The sequence below is a fragment of the Oncorhynchus clarkii genome, chromosome 2, assembly GCF_045791955.1.
Source record: "Oncorhynchus clarkii lewisi isolate Uvic-CL-2024 chromosome 2, UVic_Ocla_1.0, whole genome shotgun sequence".
Classification (NCBI taxonomy): Eukaryota; Metazoa; Chordata; class Actinopteri; order Salmoniformes; family Salmonidae; genus Oncorhynchus; species Oncorhynchus clarkii.
Genome location: NC_092148.1, coordinates 40,400,794 through 40,420,675, shown reverse-complemented (window position 1 = coordinate 40,420,675; position 19,882 = coordinate 40,400,794). Strand labels below are relative to the sequence as shown.

Genomic DNA, 19,882 nt, shown 5'->3' with positions numbered 1-19,882 from the left:
CTAGAGGAAAGCCTGGTTCAGTCTGCTTTCCAACAGACACTGGGAGACAAATTCACCTCTCAGCAGGACAATAACCTAAAACACAAGGCCAAATATACACTGGAGTTGGTTACCAAGACAACATTGAATGTTCCTGAGTGACCTAGTTACAGTTATAAATGATGTGGCCCTTTTCCCATGAAGACTACAGTAGAGATGTGTTTTCAACTGTCCAGCATCTGTGGAGTCATTGTCAACAAAAAAATGGGGGTGAGGTAATGAAGTGTGTGCGTAGTAGAGTAAGTGAAGTGGGATAGAAAGGTATCGAGTGATGGTGCAGTTGAGGCTGGATTGATAATAGTGTAGCAACCTTAACTCAACACCCAGTGACCTTGGCATAACGGCTAAGGTGTTGGCTTGACAACTGCTGGACCTGGGTTTGAGTCTCGGTCAGGCTACCCCCTGAATTCACTTCATTGGTGCCAGAAGTGGGATGGTGTCTGTGAGAGGTGTGAGGACGTGGTATAGACCAGTTTGGGGACACGTTCTACCGTAGGAAGGGGGTAATGTAGCGACCTTAACAGAACATCCAACTATGACTGAAATATTCTGCTTTTAGTAAATGTTATGCTGTTTTCAAATGAAAAACAATACCTTGCTCTTGTTAAAGCTTTTAGGTTTATGACTGCAATCCCAGATGATGAATTGGCGTCATTCGTTCAAGTTAATTTGGCTAACAATGCAAGATGCGACACGTTGCTATAATAACATATACCAGTTTATATCTAGTCTCTATCTAGTCTCACCCATAACTAGAAATTGTTGTATTTTATACACACTGATTCTCACTTTCACTTTTATTACTAGCCCAGAAATAAAGCTGAATGATTTTAGGTCCCCTGAGAAAACAGTAGAATGTCCTAGACAGGTCACATGGTCGGGAGTAACGGTTCCTGTCTGGGGGACAAAGGGTTACCTTCACCACCATCAGTTAGAGAGAAGAGGAGACTCTGGTTCTATCTGCTACTTGGGTTAATTTAGTATGATTATTTGGCAGGGTAATATTTTTCCCAGCTGTGTGTCAAAGCGCTTGTATTGTAAAGCCTCTTTCTCTTTCGTTTGTACAAGGTTGGGCTTGTCACTCATCTTCCTCTAGTGGTGGATGCAGGTCTTGACAAAATATTAGAGGATGTAATGTTTTAGAAGTGACCATGCACCCAATCGCCCGGTAGAGGACGTAACAATACCATAAACTGTTGCACAAGCTTTTCAGACCTATTCAGATTTCAAAGATTGTGATTGATGTATAGGCTATATGTTTACACATGTCTTACCTTCGCTTTCTACGGATTTAAGGACGTTCTCATTTGAATTGAATTAAGACATATTGAAATTCATATTTTGGAGCTATACCACCCCGCGCTCGTCACATGTATCATTGCTCTATCGTGCGCATTTTGTGAATACCATTAACCATGTACTATTTTATCCACCTCAGTAATTATGATACCGTTGGAAGTAACCTGGATGACAACACCTTTCACCTATTTTATCTTTCCTAAAACACCTTGTCGTGTGCGCGACTCCTGCCGCTGCTGCGCGTGCTCCATTCTGTCACTGCTGGCACCCAGACAGCTGCAAGCTCGTGGCAATGCATCTTTCGAACGAGAGAGAGGGAGAACAGCAGCAGTCGTCTGGGCACTCAGCAAACTATCGCAGTTGTCTGGGTGACAGCTACCTCGGCTCGACAGTTTATGAGCGAGTAAAGAATGAGAAGAGAGGATTATTTTACCGACTGGACAGCGCAGGAGACTCACCCTAAAAAAGTACGGTATTTGTGTTTGATCGAGTTTGTTAGCTAGCTAACGTTAGCTCGCTGCTGTGTAGCGCGAGCGACCGCCAGTCGGGAGCTTTGTGTCCTGCCTTTGTGACAATGATGCTATGAGTGTTCGCATTGTGGATAGTAAAATGACATAGCTAATGTACTGAGGCTAGCTAGCAATCTAATTTATGTCGCGCTAGAGTTGATATGTAAAGAACAAACGCGTTGTTTGTCACTGAGGAAGTGTTTTCTTTTTGGAGCAGAACATGCTAGTTGTGGTTTCTCCTCCATCTAAGCTCTCTTGATTGTCTTGTCTTGATGACACAACACGTTGCTAGTTATCGGACTGGATGGAGTGAAGGAAGTTTCTGATTAACTTTACCAACTACGTGGAGCCGATAACGTTACCAGGCTTTGTGGAATCCAGCTCCGACTAGGATAAACTTCGTCAAGGACAATACTTAAAAACATTTAAATTATGAAACGCCCACCTTGTACCTATGTTTGTCCTCTGTATTTGCGAACCTTTTTTTGTTTGCTGAAAATCATAATTTTTCAATAAACGTTAATCAAGTACTACCACCTCCTGTTTCCTTTTTGAGATTACATTGCCACATGCGTATTTGCGCTGAGTTGCCATTTTAGTGCTACATCAATGCGCATGCAGTCGTGGTTGTATTTGATTAACGTTTATTGAAAAAGTACGGATTTGAGCAAACAAAAGGCATGCAACTACAAAGGACAAACATAGGTACAAGGTGGGCGTTAAGTAATCATTGTTTTAGTATTGACCTTGGGCGAACCAATGTAGCTTAGATTCCGCAATGCCCGTTCTCGGCTTCACGAAGTTGGTTTAATGTAGTTACTTTTCCTTGGGTCCACAGTACAAATACCGTACATGATAAAGTACAGAACAGTTATAGACAAGGACATCAACAAAATTAACATCTTAGAAAATGCATCATTTTAAATTGCCAATGAGTTATTGGAAAGACACCAAGAGACAACATACTATTTACACTTCATATGAACAGACAGTAACATTTTAACTTTAGAAAGAGGAGGCGCTTGTGATACAATATGTTTTATAAAGCTATACTTGCTTTTTACCTGAGTAACATCACGATGACATGGCTCTATATGTAACTGAGCAACGCATGAAATCAGTTTTTTGGTTTGGGTACAGTGAAGAAACCCATCTTGCTTGGCATGTCTGGTTGGGTATATACAGTTGAAGTCGGATGTTTACATACACCATAGCCAAATACATTTAAACTCAGTTTTTATTTTTACAATTCCTGGCATTTAATCAGAATAAAAATCCCCTGTTTTAGGTCAGTTAGGATCACCACTCTATTTTAAGAATGTGAAATGTCAGAATAATAATAGAGCAAGTGATTTATATAATCTTTTATTTCTTTAAGCACATTCCCAGTCGGTCAGAAGTTTACATACACTCAATTAGTATTTGGTAGCATTGCCTTTAAATTGTTTAACTTGGGTCAAACGTTTCGGGCAGCCTTCCACAAGCATCTCACAATAAGTTGGGTGAATTTTGGCCCAGTCTGGTTTGTAGGCCTCCTTGCTCGCACACACTTTTTCAGTTCTGCCCGCACATTTTCTATAGGATTGAGGTGAGGGCTTTGTGATGGCCACTCCAATACCTGGACTTTGTTGTCCTTAAGCCATTTTGCCACAACTTTGGAAGTGTGTTTAGGGTCATTGTCCATTTGGAAGACCCATTTGCGACCAAGTTTTAACTTCTTGACTGATGTCTTGATGTTGCTTCTGTAACCGATATGAAATGGCTAGCTAGTTAGCGGTGGTGCACGCTAATAGCGTTTCAATCAGTGACGTCACTCTCTTTGAGACCTTGAAGTAGTGGTTCCCCTTGCTCTGCAAGGGCCGCAGCTTTTGTGGAGCGATGGGTAGCGATGCTTCGTGGGTGTCAGTTGTTGATGTGTGCAGAGGGTCCCTGGTTTGAGCCCGGGTACGGACTAGAGTTAAACTGTTACACTTCAATATATCCACATCCTTTTCTTTCCTTATGATGCCATGTATTTTCTGAAATGCACCTGTCCCTCCTGCAGCAAAGCACCCCCGAAACATGGTGATGCCACCCCCATACTTCACAGTTGGGATGGTGTTCTTCGGCTTGCAAGCCTCCACCTTTTCCCTCCAAATATAACGATGGTTGTTATGGACAAACGGTACTATTTTTGTTTCGTCAGATCAGAGGACATTTCTCCAAAAAGTACGGTCTTTGTCCCCATGTGCAGTAGTCTGGCTTTTTTATGGCGGTTTTGGAGCAGTGGCTTTTTCCTTGCTGAGCGGCCTTTCAGGTTATGATGATATAGGACTCGTTTTACTGGATATAGATACGTTTGTACCTGTATCCTCCAGCATCTTCACAAGGTTCTTTGCTGTTGTTCTGGGATCGATTTGCACTTTTTGCACCAAAGTACATTCATCTCTAGGAGACAGAATGCGTCTCCTTCCTGAGCGGTATGTTGGCTGCGTGGTCCCATGGTGTTTATACTTGCGTACTATTTGCACAGATGAACGTGGTACCTTCAGGCATTTGGAAATTGCTCCCAAGGATGAACCAGACTTGTGGAGGTCTACAATTGTTTTTCTGAGGTCTTGGCTGATTTCTTTTGATTTTCCAATGATGTCAGGCAAAGAGGCACTTTGAAAGTAGGCCTTGAAATACATCCACAGGTACACCTCCAATTGACTCAAATTATGTTAATTAGCTTATCAGAAGCTTCTAAAGCCATGATATTTTCTGGAATTTTCCAAGCTGTTTAAAGGCACAGTCAACTTAGTGTTTGTACACTTCTGACCCACTGGAATTGTGATACAGTGAATTATAAGTGAAGTAATCTGTCTGTAAACAATTGTTGGGAAAATTGCTTGTCACACACAAAATAATGTCTTAACCGACGTGCCAAAACTATAGTTTAACAAGAAATTTGTGGAGTGGTTGAAAAACGAGTTTGAATTAATGACTCCAACCTAAGTGTATCTAAACTTTCAACTTCAACTGTTTGTCTGACGTATGTAAATTAAATATACAAGTGGTTAGGCATTTTCAACTCGCAAATGTCTCTTAAAAAGACTAGAGGTAGTACATTTGTTGATGTTTTGTGTGTGCTGTTAAGAGCAATGCATGCTGCTTTGTTTTGAGCCAGCTGCAGCTTTGCTAGGTCTTTCTTTGCTGCACTTGACATTTAACCGGACAGTAATCAAGATGGAACAAGATCAGAGCCTGAACAACTAGTACAGTTGGTCTTTGTGTCAAATGCAGAACATATTTGTATAAGACATGCCTCTCCCCATCTTCACGAGAACTTAGTCAGTTATAGTCAAGCCATATTGACAATCTGTTACTCCTAGGAGGTCAACTTGTTCAATGGTAATACCCTTTATGCATAACTCCAGTTGAGGTCTAGGTCAAAGAATGCTTTGAACCAATTACAGTGCTTTTGGTTTTAGATATATTTAAGACCAGTTTATTGTTAATTACCCATTCGGACACTGACTAATTCCTTTCTATGAGTCTCAGTGAGCTCATTGGCTAGATGCTAGTGTGTAGTGTGCAATCATCAGCATGCTTGGGCTGACCCCAGTTAGTCGACTGATCGATTGTTTGGTCATTGGACTGTTGGTCGACCGAGATTGTTTTAGTCGAGCAGTAGCATATATATTTGCGCCCATCTCAGTGAACTAATCCATTGCGGAGGCCTAGACTAAAAGCCAATTTATGCTTAATCAGAAAATGTGGTCGAAGGCGCCATATGGAGATTGTGGAGCCTCTAGAGGCATGCAGAAACTAAATCGAGCTCCATACCGTATCGCCATGCGCCTCCCAACAGTTGTAACAATGCGGGGGGCTCTGTATACCTCCACATTGACATGATTTGTTGACGGTAGGTGGGGGCGGTACATCCTGTATCAATACAAACTCACTTCCTTGAGAGCTCTGCACTTCTCTGTGAAGCCAAGAGGTATGAATGCCCTGACTTCTACTGAGCCCATGTTACCATAAATGCTGCATGGCCAATGCAGACGTCGGATTGACCATGCACTTCTCTCTCCAGAATGCGCTCTCTCAAGCCAATTGGTGCACATTCATTGTTTCGTGACTTCATTGTGTGAATATTTTGTTTGATTGTTAGTGTTCAGTGTCTCCGGGAAAGTATTCAGACCCCTTGCCCTTTTCCACATTTTGTTACGTTACAGCCTTATTCAAAAATTGATTCGATTTGTTTTTCCCCTCATCAATCGACATACACTACCACACAATGACATAGCAAAAACAGGGTTAACAAAATAATAATTGAAATATCACATTTACATAAGTATTCAGACCCTTTACTCAGTACTTGGTTGAAGCACCTTTGGCAGTGCTTACTGCATCAAGTCTTTTTGGGTATGACGCTACAAGCTTGGCAAGCTTCTCCCATTCTTCTCTGCAGATCCTCTCAAGCTCTGTCAGGTTGGATGGGTAGTGTTTATTGCACAGCTATTTTCAGGTCTCTCCAGAGATTATTGATCGGGTTCAAGTCCGGGCTCTGGCTGGGAAACTCGAGGACAATTAGAGACTTGTCCCGAAGCCACTCCTGCATTTTCTTGGCTGTACTTAGGGTCGTTGTCCTGTTGGAAGGTGAACCTTCACCCCAGTCTGAGGTTCTGGAGCAGGTTTTCATCAAGGCTCTTTGCTCTGTTCATCCTTCCCTTGATCCTGACAAATCTCCCAGTCCCTGCTGCTGAAAAACATCCCCACAGCATGATGCTGCCACCACCATGCTTCACTGTAGGGATGGTGCCAGGTTTCCTCCAAACATGACACTTGGCATTCTGGCCAAAGAGTTCAATCTTGGTTTCATCAGATCAGAGTAGGTCTGAGTCTTTAGGTGCCTTTTGGCAAACTCCAAGCAGTCTTTTCCCGTCTGGTCACTCTAGAATAAAGGCCCGATTGATGGAGTGCTGCAGAAGATGACTGTCCTTCTGGAATGTTCCCATCTCCACAGAAGAACTCTAGAGCTCTGTCAGAATGACCATCGGGTTCTTGGTCACCTCCCTGACCAAGGCCATTCTCCCCCGATTGTTCAGTTTGGCCGGGCGGCCAGCTCTAGGAATAGTCTTGGTGGTTCCAAACTTCCATCTATTTAAGAATGATGGAGGCCACTGTATTGTTGGGGATCTTTAATGCTGTCTCGGAGCACTACGGACAATTCCTTCGACCTCATGGTTTGGTTTTTGCTCCGACCTGCTCTGTCATTTGTGGGACCTTTTATATAGACAAGTGTGTGTACTTTTCCAAATCATGTCCAATCAATTGAATTTACCACAGGTGGACTCCAATCAAGTTGCAGAAATGTCTCAAGCATGGAAACAGTATGCACCTGAGCTCAATTTCGAGTCTCATACCAAAGGTTCTGAATACTGAATACAAAGGGTCTGAATTAAGGTATTTCTTTGTTTTTAATATATTTGCAAAAAAATGGTAACCTGTTTTTTCACTTGGTCATTATTGGGTATTGTGTGTACATTGCTGAGGATTTTTTTGTTAATCCATTTTAGAATAATGCTAATGTAACAATGTGGAAAATGTCAAGGGGTCTGAATATTTTCCAAAGGCACTGTATATCAATACCCCATTACATATCACAAGTAGGACATTTACAGTTAATTACTATAATTTCTAATCTACAATATTCATTACTTAGATTATGGTAATTTATTTTAATGCATTCAATATTATTATTCCAGTCTTCTCGTTCTCATTGCCAGCAAACAAACTAAGTCTGTTTTTACACCCATTGAGAATTTTAATAGTTCCTCAATGTATTTGAAAAGTTTTTTCAGCTCTCTCACTTTCGATAACCTCTGTGTGAAAGGGAAAAATGTCATGCTCTGATCAAGTGGAAACGTCATAAAATAGGCCTAACTGATTTACTTTTTTATCATTTTGGGTACTGTTTTATATTTAGGTGCAGGAGTTCCACAATACTTTTGAGCGAATATTCTATAAGCAGAACAGGAGCTCAAGCAGTAGAACATTTGAGGTGCTGAGCTCTTGCCCAAGTCCAACACTGCTTCTTATCCCTTACTCATATAGCCTACAGCAGTGTTTGTCCTGAGCTCACTGGCACGGGAAACTGAGGACCCTTAATATTTTATACAATGTTGCAAGTTTGCTAACACACACTTCAGGCTAAACCCAAGTTAATAGTTGATACAATGTTTCAAGTTTGTTGCAGACAGGCCATGTGTAGCCAATGTGATTCATATGATGTGTATATATATCATTTAAAAAAAAAATTATGCAGGATATTCTGTATCTGCCAGGTGCAATGTTTTTATTTGTTGGCTTTGTGGGCTATTTTTACATAGTTGGCAATGGCAATATAATACTTAGTTGGTGATAGACATTCTAAATTAATTTGTTTATGAAAACCATAACTGGCACGCAGATCTGTAGAAATGAAGATAAATTGGCATTCCACATTAGAAAGGATGCTGACTCCTCGTGTAGCCAACTTCAGGAGAGTAATGGCAGAAATTGCAAAAGCCAGCAGGAGCAGGAGAATAGCTGCATCTGGTTATGTTGTTTTCCCTTCTGGTTATCTAGATCTCTTGCTCCCTCTTGAGGCATGTCTTATTTTATTAAACCTTAAGCTTAAAGCATCAGACAAGCTCAATGCATATAGTTTATTTTATTAAAACATGTGGTGTGTGTCTGTCTATATATGAGAAAGAAGAGAGAAGAACAGACTTTCGGTCGACCAATATATTTTTTTGTAGGGGACAGACCTACAGCATATGTAGGCATTTTAACTTTTTGTAAGACTTGGCAAATTAATTGTAAAAATAGAGAAGAGTAACGGCCCAAGGCAACTGCCCAGATTGTTACCGCATTGTACATACTGTGGAGGTTTCGGCGCCAATAACTTTGTAAGGCAGGCTTTACACATAGAAACACACACCACCAGTCCAAGTGAAGGTAATACACCGGTTTAACCCATCAGGCTTAGGCAGTGTTTCTGATATAGAAAATTCAAAAGTAGGGAGGTGAGTTCCACCATCAAAGTCCTGCAATAAGAGCTAAGACTCTAATATATTAAACTCTACATAGTTGTGTTTTGTGGATGTCACTGAGTAGGCTGATAGCCCATTTCATGGGTGCACAATCCATAGGTTAGGCTTTACAGTGCATATAAATAAGTAGGCTATGCCCCCAATGCAAATCTGATTTCAAAATAATTTTTGGGTGAGGTCAAATTTTTGTTGAAATTATATAACATTTCAACCTTGTTTATCATTATCTGGTCCAATTGTGGCATGATTCCACTATTTTTATCCGTTCATCAGTTTCAATGAGTGACTTTTATTTTGAAGGCAGCCTGAGCAACAATAGTGGAATCGGCAAACGTTGTTTACAACACACTGGTTTGAAATGAGCTCTTTACCCTACCAACGTCAACGATTCCAATCCATCAATGGACTGTACTGTAGGCTACAGCTAGCAAGACTAGTGCTCATAACAAAGATATTGGTAAAAATAAACTGAAAGCCAAACTTTGTGAGTGATCTTCGGTTGTCTATAAATGGCCTTGGTTCTTGTCATTGTGTGTGACTGACTGTGAGTCAAGAGTATCTCTGCTATTATTAGCCACACTCTGCTTGTTTTCATTCTGTTGAACCTGAGCTGAAGACCAGCACAGGAAACGGATGTGTTTTTTTGAGTGGTTGGTGAATGGGCTTACTTCCTTTAGCATTTGACAAAAGTGGTGGGGAGGGCTGAATCAAGTGGAATAGCAGCCCTAGACGTACCAAAAAATAAACCATTTTGTCATCCTACATTCTATCATAAACTTTTTTTTATATACATTTGTTTTGTTGTGATGGGTGTAATTGAGCAAGTGCATCTGCCTTGTTAATTAAATAAGTGGGATTGTAAGCCAGCATCTTGCTCATACCAGCCTCCTCTTAACACATATCACACACTCACCGTAGATGCTTCCGTCTCGAGAAGTAGGCCACTAACCGGCCTGTATGTCATGTCTTGCCTGTGGCGCTTCTACTACACTAAAGGCATCTCACTGGAGTACCCTTATGGAAAAGGGAGGGCCTTCAGACTGGGCCAATATGAGCTGTCTCCTGTCTGGGGCAGGTGTGTGTGTTTGTGTGTGTGTGTGTGTGTGTGTGTGTGTGTGTGTGTGTGTGTGTGTGTGTGTGTGTGAAAATAAATAAATAATGGACACCAGTCAGAGGATCTCTGTTTGTCAATTACTACCACAGTGTTATTATTCACCACAGATGTGAGCAGAGCCTAAAATTAACACCTGCCAAAAGCGGGTAGATTTTGACGGTCAGGGCTCCACAGTGCGAGCATTTCACTCGCATTTGTGAATTAATATTGAGTATGAACACATTTATAGTAAAATAAATGCTGCAGTAGCTATTTTCAAAAGCATTTCTGCCGTTTGTTTCATAGCTAGTAAATTCAGTCTAAACTACGAATCCAATATAGCCTATCCCACCTCGCGCTGCAACATGACAAGGCATCAGCTACTCTTCCTGGGGTCTAGCAAAATTAAGATCGTTATACCATAAAAAATATAAAAAAAACATTACAATCACTACAGATTTCACAACACTTCCACATATCTACAACACAACATCCATGTGTGTGTATGCATGTCTGTGCCTATGTTTGTTGCTTCACAGACCCCACTGTTCCATAAGGTGTATTTTTATCTTTACATTTTTTTAATCTAATTTTACTGCTTGCTTGAGTTACTTGATGTGGGATAGAGTTCCATGTAGTCATGGCTCTGTAGTACTGTGCGCCTCCCATAGTCTGTTCTGGACTGTGAAGAGGCCTCTGGTGGCATGTCTTGCTTGTGGTGTATGCATGGGTGTCCAATAGAGGTCGACCGATTAATCGGAATGGCTGATTAATTTGGGCCAACTTCAAGTTTTCATAACAATCGATAATCAGCATTTTTGGACACTGATTGTGGCCGATAACATTGCCCTCCACGAGGAGCCTGCGTGGCAGGCTGACTACCTGTTACACGAGTGCAGCAAAAAGCCAAGGTAAGTTGCTAGCTAGCTACCCGTTAGATAAAATACAGAACGGTTTCGTATTTCACTGAAAGAATAAACATTTTGTTTTCGAAATTCCGGATTTGACCGTATTAATGACCATGGCTTGTATTTCTGTGTGTTATTATGTTACAATTAAGTCTATTATTTGATAGAGCAGTCTGACTGAGCGGTGGTAGGCAGCAGCAGGCTCGTAAGCATTCATTCAAACAGCACTTTCGTGCGTTTGCCAGTAGCTCTTCGCTGTGCTTCAAGCATTGAGCTGCTTGACTTCAAGCCTATCAACTCCCGAGATTAGGCTGGTGTAACCGATGTGAAGTGGCTAGCTAGTTAGCGGGGTGCGCGTTTCAGTCGGTGACGTCACTCGGGCTGAGATTTTGAAGTAGTTATTCCCCTTGCTCTGCAAGGGCTGCGGCTTTTGTGGAGCGATGGGTAACGATGCTTCGAGGGTAGCTGTTGATGTGTTCCTGGTTCGAGCCAAGGTAGGGGCGAGGAGAGGGATGGAAGCTATACTGTTACACTTGCAATACTATAGTGCCTATAAGAACATCCAATAGTCAAAGATATATGAAATACAAATGGTATAAAGAGAAATAGTTCTATAATTCCTATAACTACAACCCAAAACTTCTTACCTGGGAATATTGAACACTCATGTTAAAAGGAACCACAAGCTTTCATATGTTCTCATGTTCTGAGCAAGGAAATTAAACGTTAGCTTTCTTACATGGCACATATTGCACTTTTACTTTCTTCTCCAACACTTTTTATTTTTGCATTATTTAATCCAAATTGAACATGTTTCATTATTTATTTGAGGCTAAATTGATTTTATTGATGTATTATATTAAGATAAAATAAGTGTTCATTCAGTATTGTTGTAATTGTCATTATTACCAATAAATGCAGCTTTTTTTGGACCTCCAATTATCAGTATCGGCGTTGACAAATCATAATCGGTCGTCCTCTAGTGTCCAAGCTGTGCCAGTAGTTCAGACAGCTCAGTGCATTCAACATGTAAATACCTCTCACAAATACAAGTGTGATGAAGTTAATCTTTCCTCCACTCTGCACGTTCACGCAGATGAGCAGGGACCCTGGGCAGCTTTCTTTTGGTGTTTTTCAGAGTCAGTAGAAAGACCTCTTTAGTGTCCTGAGTTTTCATAACTGTGACCTTCATTGCCTACCGTCTGTAAGCTGTTAGTGTCATAAAGACCGTTCCACAGGTAATTGTTCATTAATATACTATGATTCATTGAACAAGCATGGGAACAGTGTTTAAACCCTTTACAATGAATATCTGTGAAGTTATTTGGATTATCTTTGAAAGTCGGTACTGAAAAAGGGACGTTTTCTTTTTTTTGCTGTGTTCATGATTTCAAAAGTGAAAGAAATTAGAAAAGGGAAAACAAATTAACTTAATACTTTTTATGTTCCATTGAATGTTACCAATGCACTTTCAGGGTGTCCCAAAAAAAATCATTATTTTTTTAAATGCGATTTGTTAAATTGACCTAAAAAAAAGTCATTCAGTGCGACCATGAATAAAAAATGTTTTCTGACCATTATTTCAGGAGTAAAATATATATGTATGTAGAGTTGAAGTCGGAAGTTTACATTCGCTTAGGTTGGAGTCGTTAAAACCCGTTTTTCAACAACTCCACAAATATCTTGTTAACAAACTTTTAGTTTTGGCAAGTCTGTTAGGACATCTACTTTGTGCATTACACAAGTAATTTTTGCAACAATTGTTTACAGACAGATTATTTCACTTATAATTCACTGTATCACAATTCTAGTGGGTCAGAAGATTACATACAGTAAGTTGACTGTGCCTTTAAACAGCTTGGAAAATTCCAGAAAATTATGTCATGGCTTTAGAAGCTTCTGATAGGCTAATTGATTTAATTTGAGTCAATTGGAGGTGTACCAGTGGATGTACTTCAAGGCCTACCTTCAAACTCAGTGCCTCTTTGTTTGACATCATGGAAAAATCCAAAGAAATCAGCCAAGACCCCAGAAAAAAAATGATAGACCTGCACAAGTCTGGTTCATCCTTGGGAGCAATTTCCAAATGCCTGAAGGTAACACGTTCATCTGTACAAACAATAGTACGCAAGTATAAACACCATGGGACCACACAGCCGTCATACTGCTCAGGAAGGAGACTTGTTCTGTCTCCTAGAGGTGAACGTACTTTGCGAGAAGTGCAAATCAATCCCAGAACAACAGCAAAGGACCTTGTGAAGATGCTGGAGGAAACAGGTACAAAAGTATCTATATCCACAGTAAAACGAGTCCTATATCGACATAACCTGAAAGGCCGCTCAGCAAGGAAGAAGCCACTGCTCCAAAACCACCATAAAAAAGCCAGACTACGGTTTGCAACTGCACATGGGGACAAAGATTGTACTTTTTGGAAAAATGTCCTCTGGTCTGATGAAACAAAAATAGAACTGTTTGGCCATAATGAACATCATTATGTTTTGAGGAAGAAGGGGGACGCTTGCAAGCCGAAGAACACCATCTCAACCGTGAAGTATGGGGGTGGCAGCATCATGTTGTGAGGGTGCTTTGCAGGAGGACGGACTGGTGCACATCACAAAATAGATGGCATCATGAGGACGGAAAATTACGTGGATATGTTGAAGCAAAATCTCAAGACATCAGTCAGGAAGGTAAAGCTTGGTTGCAAATGGACAATGACCCCAAGCATACTTCCAAAGTTGTGGCAAAATGGCTGACCTCAATCCTATCGAAAATTTGTGGGCAGAACTGAAAAAGCATGTGCGAGCAAGGAGGCCTACACACCTGACTCAGTTACACCAGCTCTGACAGGATTAATGGGCCAAAATTCACCCAACTTATTGTGGGAAGCTTGTGGAAGGCTAACGTTTGACCCAAGTTAAACAATTTAAAAGGCAATGCTACGAAATACTAATTGAGTGTTTGTAAACTTCTGACCCACTGGGAATGTGATGAAAGAAATAAAAGCTGAAATAAATCATTCACTACTATTATTCTGACATTTCACATTCTCAAAAAAAAGTGGTTATCCTAACTGACCTAAGACAGGGAATTTTTACTATGATTAAATGTCAGAAATTGTGAAACTGAGTACATTTATTTGGCTAAGTTGTATGTAAACTTCTGACTTCAACTGTAGCTGAGCAGCAGCATAATTTTTTTTTCAAATAGAAACGTAGGAGACCGTCATTTGAATAGAGGCACTACAGATAGTGCTGATGACTGGTCTATCCGAACAACACATGAGCAAGGGAATCTATTTTCGGAGAGCCTGTTTCTGTCCTGCCCTTGACTTTGGTGCAGGAAGCCTCCATAGCCTCTGTCGCAAAACTCCCGGATCTTCTCAAAAACGTAAATTTGCTTAGCTGTGTCCCGTCAAGGTGGTGCTTGTATAGGCAGACAGTCTGTGGCAGTAAGGATGTCAGCGTTGCGCAGCAGCTGAATCCTGGTCCCGACAGTCTGAATGCTCCTTGGTGACAACGCCAGGCTCCAGAGCATCAACACTGTAAAACAGGAAATAACAAAACAATTAAGACATTACAATCTTGATCAACATCAATTCACCTCCCAAGTTTAGATAATAAGAATAACCTCATGCAATGAAAATGATATTCGCCTGACGTGCTGGTACTGCGGCAGCGGCCTGAAGTACGGAGTCAGGTGTTACCGCCAGCCATGGCTTTCCACCAGCACTGTACCATCCTCCAGTCCAACCAGCTGTGGGATGTTGACCCCTGTCACAGTGCTGTCCTTCACAACACCTACTTTTTGAATAGGGAATGCTTTTTTAAGATGGCGAGGAAAGCACTTTTAAAGAGCATCCAGGAATCCTCTACTGATGGCAATATCCTTCCAGGATACCCGGGCCAGGTCGATTTAGAAAGGCCTGTTCGCTGAAGTGTTTTAGGGAGCGTTTGACAGTGATGAGGGGTGGTTTGACTTCTGACCCATCACACACGCAGGCATTGAGGCAGTGTTCGCTGAGATCCTGGTTGAAGACAGCAGAGGTGTATTTAGAGGGCAAGTTGGTCAGGATGATATCTAAGGGGTCGCCAATGGTTACGAATTTAGGGTTGTACCTGGTGGGTTCCTTGATAATTTGGCATCTAGCTTAGATTGTAGGACGGCCAGAGTGTTAAGCATGTCCCAGTTTAGATCACCTAACAGTACGAACTCTGAAGATAGATGGGGGGTTCAATCAGTTCACATATGGTGTCCAGGGCACAGCTGGGGGCTGAAGGGGGTCTATATAACAAGCGGCAATAGTGAGAGACTTGTTTCTGGAAAGGTGGATTTTTAAAAGTAGAAGCTTGAATTGTTTGAGCACAGACCTGGATAGTATCTGCAGGCTATCTCTGCAGTAGTTTGCGACTCTGCCCCCTTTGGCAGTTCTATCTTGTCGGAAAATGATATGGTTAGGGATGGAAATTTCAGGATTTTTGGTGACCTTCCTAAGCCAGGATTGTGCTAAAGCAGTGAATACAACAAACTTAGGGAGGAGGGTTCGAATGTTAACATGCATGAAACCAAGGCTTTTTTACAGTTACAGAAGTCAACAAATGAGAGCGCCTGCTTGGGTAAACCATCACCAGAGGAGGAGGAGGATAAGGGGACGGCTAAAGGCTATAAGAACTTGTCTAGTGCTTTCGGAACAGAGAGTGAAAGGAGCAGATTTCTGGTCACGGAATAATAGATTCAAGGCATAATGTACAGACAAGGGTATGGTAGGATTTGAATGCGGTGGAGGTAAACCTAGGCATTGAGTGACAATGAGAGGTTTTGTCTCTCGAGGCACCATTTAAGCCAGGTGAGGTCACCGCATGTGTGGGGGTGGAACAAAGGCGCTAGCTAAGTCATATTGAGCAGGGCTGGAGACTCAACAGTGAAATAAGACAATCACTAACCAAAACAGCAATAGACAAGGCATATTGACATTAGGGAGAGGCATGTGTTGCTGAGTGATCATAGGGTCCAGTGAGTAGCTAGGCGAGCTGGAGACATGGCGATTCAGACAGCTAGCGGGCCGGAGCTAGCAGATGGGTCTTCGGGGGACGTTGCAAAGGAAGAGCCTGTTGAAACCTCCTCGGGCGGTTAAGTCGGCAGACCAGCCGTGTTGGATCGGCAGGGCACCATTTCGGCAGATACTTTTTTGTTTCTGGAAAGGTGCGACTCTGTCCCCAGTTATCTAGCTGCAATGATCCTGTGTAAAGGTTCAGAGCTTGCTGTAGGAATCCGGAGATGTGGTAGAGAAAAAGCAGTCCGATATGCTCTGGGTTGATATCGTGCTGTAGGAATTGACCGTGCTGATGTCCGAGTTAACGGTGATGACTGCTAGCAGTGGCTAACTGACTACTAGTTAGTAGCTAGTTAGCTGGCTAGCTTCTGATGGGGGTCTAGTTCTAAAGTGTAAAAAAAAAGCAGATCCGTACCACATTGGGTGAGGCGGATTGCAGGAGAGTATGTCCAGTCCGTAGATGGAAATTGAGATAAAAATAAATATACGAGGAAAAAGATGTATACATGGGACGGGACAAGACAGACAGACGTCCGACTGCTACGCCATCTTGGAAGAAGATTGCAGACCTGTTTGTCTTGACTGAGTCCCCAGGAAGCGAGTGTCAATGAGCCCCTCTGCTATAGCTTCACCCGTGTGGTCGTCGGGAAATTATGATGTTTGAAGCATTTATTTAGAAGATTCCATTCTTTGTCAATATAGTGGATAGTGAGAATAATATAAGGCTCTGACGTTCGACTATACCACAGATCGGTAGTAGTAGCAAAATATGTAAAATCTGTATTGAGCTGTTTAACTTTTTCCCTACACTCGGCGTAGAGTTTAGGTAGTGCGGTGTGAGAGATGTTTGCGGCCAGGGAGCACGTACCTGGGGTCAATTAAATTGACAACCCTCTTGAAACCTTTCTTTTCAGTTGTGCTAATTGGTAGCATGTTCTTAGCAATGCATAATAGCATTTGATGTCTGTGTCCAATGTTTGCTCGTAGGGCATAAACGCTGTCAGTGTTGACTGCTTCGGACGAACATCCCTAGATTGGCTGGTGCTTGAGGGGCGTTTATCAATACCATGGCGCAAACTCAAACTTTCTGCATGTTCCAAAGAGTGATTTTGCTTCAGATGGTGAAAAAGGTTGGTCGTATTACCAGTCTACAGCACAATTTGCACCGAATATTACTCTGCTCTTTGTCGGACTTCAAAAAGCCAAACCACTTCCAAATAACTGAAAAGTTGAACAATTTTTATCAATTTCTTAGTTGGAAGCTGCTCCTTCTTCATGGCTATGTTTTCGCCTAAATCACTCATTTTTTCGTGGTTAATAGTGGCTACTCCATCACTTGAGGTGCTAAGTGGTTTTTAGTGGGCGTATACCTCTCCACGTGCATATTGTCACTTCTCCGCACGTTCCTGCTGCGTCACAGAGGTGATATGGGCTGCTGTACCTAATTATTCTATATCAACATTATCGAAAATGAATCTAAACTTTTTTTATATAGTTATTGAGGGAAGTAATTACCTCAAATTATTGACTTATCACCCAGCACTAATACCACTCCTACCTTGTCACAACACTGATTGGCTCAAACGCATTAAGGAAATTAACTTTTAACAAAGCACACCTGTTAATTGAAATGCATTCCAGCTGTGACTACCTCATGAACATGGTTGAGAGAATGCCAAGGCAAAGGGTGGCTACTAATCTCATATAAAATATATTTACATTTGTTTAAAGCTTTCTTGGTTACTTCATGATTCCATATGTTATTAAATAGTTTTGATGGCTTTTCTACATTATTTTACAATGTAGAAAATAGTCAAAATATAGAAAAACCCTTGAATGAGTAGGTGTCCAAACTTTTGACTGTGTGTGTGTATCATTATAATTTTTGCTACATAACACTCGAATCGAGGTGGTTGGTCACGTTTGAAAAACACTATCTCCATCATTAATTGTTGCAATAAAGAAAGTTCGACAAAAGAAAAATCAGCCCGTCCACAAAGAATGGTTGATCTTTAGGTAATTTCCAATAGCTGCCATTTCCAATACATACAGTTGAAGTGAGAAGTTTACGTACACCATAGCCAAATACATTTAAACTCATTTAAACAATTCGTGAAATATTTAATCAGAGTAAAAATTCCCTGTCTTAGGTCAGTTAGGATCACCACTTTATTTTAAGAATGTGAAATGTCAGAATAATAGTAGAGAGAATGATTTATTTCAGCTTTTACTTCTTCCATCACATTCTCAGTGGGTCAGAAGTTTACATACACTCAATTAGTATTTGGTAGCATTGCCTTTAAATTGTTTAACCAGTTGAGTCTATGGGGGCGCTATTTCATTATTGGATAAAAAAACGTGCCCGTTTTAAGCGCAATATTTTGTCACGAAAAGATGCTCGACTATGCATATAATTGACAGCTTTGGAAAGAAAACAGTCTAACGTTTCCAAAACTGCAAAGATATTATCTGTGAGTGCCACAGAACTCATGCTACAGGCGACACCAAGATGAAACTTCAAACAGGAAATGAGCAGAATTTCTGAAGCTCTGTTTTCCAATGTCTCCTTATATGGCTGTGAATGCACCAGGAACGAGCCTGCGCTTTCTGTCGTTTCTTCAAGATGTCTGCAGCATTGTGACGTATTTGTAGGCATATCATTGGAAGATTGGCCATAAGAGACTACATTTTCCAGGGGTCCGCCCGGTGTCCTTTGTCTAAATTGGTGCGTAATATTCAGTTGCGGGCATTTTCTCCTGGGATTCAGGACAGAAAGCACACTTCCACGAACGATATATCATCGAAGAGATATGTGAAAAACACCTTGAGGATTGGTTCTAAACAACGTTTGCCATGTTTCAGTCGATATTATGGAGTTAATTTGGAAAAAAGTTTGGCGTTTTGATGACTGGATTTTCTTTTTTTTTGGTAGCCAAACGTGACGCGATTTCTCCTAAACAAATAATCTTTCAGGAAAAACGGAACATTTGCTATCTGAGTCTCCTCATTGAAAACATCTGAAGTTCTTCAAAGGTAAATGATTTTATTTGTATGCTTTTCTGTTTTTTGTGAAAATGTTGCCTGCTGAATGCTAACGCTAATGCTAACGCTAAATGCTATGCTAGCTAGCTACTGTAACACAAATGATTGTTTTCCTATGGTTGAGAAGCATATTTTGAAAATCTGAGCTGACAGTGTTGTTAACAAAAGCCTAAGCTTGAGAGCTAGCATATTTATTTCATTTCATTTGCGATTTTCATGAATAGTTAACGTTGCGTTATGGTAATGAGCTTGAGGCTGTATTCACGATCCCGGATTCGGGATGGCTAAGTGCTAGAGGTTAACTTGGGTCAAATGTTGTGGGTAGCCTTCCACAAGCTTCCCACAATAAGTTGGGTGAATTTTGACCCATTCCTCCTGACAGAGCTGGTGTAACTGAGTCAGGTTTGTAGGCCCCCTTGCTCGCACACACTTTTTCAGTGTTGCCCACAAATTTTCTATAGGATTGAGGTCAGGGCTTTGTGATGGCCACTCCAATACCTTGACTTTGGAAGTATGCTTGGGGGTCATTGTCCATTTGGAAGGCCAATTTGCGACCAAGCATTAACTTCCTGACTGATGTCTTGAGATATTGCTTCAATATATCCACATAATTTTCCTACCTCATGATGCCATCTATGTTGTGAAGTGCAACTGTCCATTCTGCAGCAAAGCACTCCCACAACATGATTCTGCCACCCCTGTGCTTCACGATTGGGAAGGTGTTCTTCGGCTTGTAAGCCTCCCCCTTTTTCCTCCAAACATAACGATGGTCATTATGGCCAAACAGTTCTATATTTGTTTCATCAGACCAGAGGATTTTTCTCCAAAAGGTGCGATCTTTGTCCCCATGTGCAGTTGCAAACCGTTGTCTGGCTTTT

General features: G+C 41.3%; 1 protein-coding gene across 1 annotated transcript in view; it reads left to right on the top strand.

Annotated features, from left to right (window-relative positions):
* Nucleotides 1-1,651: 1,651 nt before the first annotated feature.
* The window catches only part of LOC139367931 (uncharacterized), a 103,629-nt gene continuing 85,398 nt past the window's right edge, over nt 1,652-19,882 (top strand). The window contains 1 exon segment of the mRNA XM_071106329.1: nt 1,652-1,805. The gene's annotated coding sequence lies outside the window, so the exon portion shown is untranslated.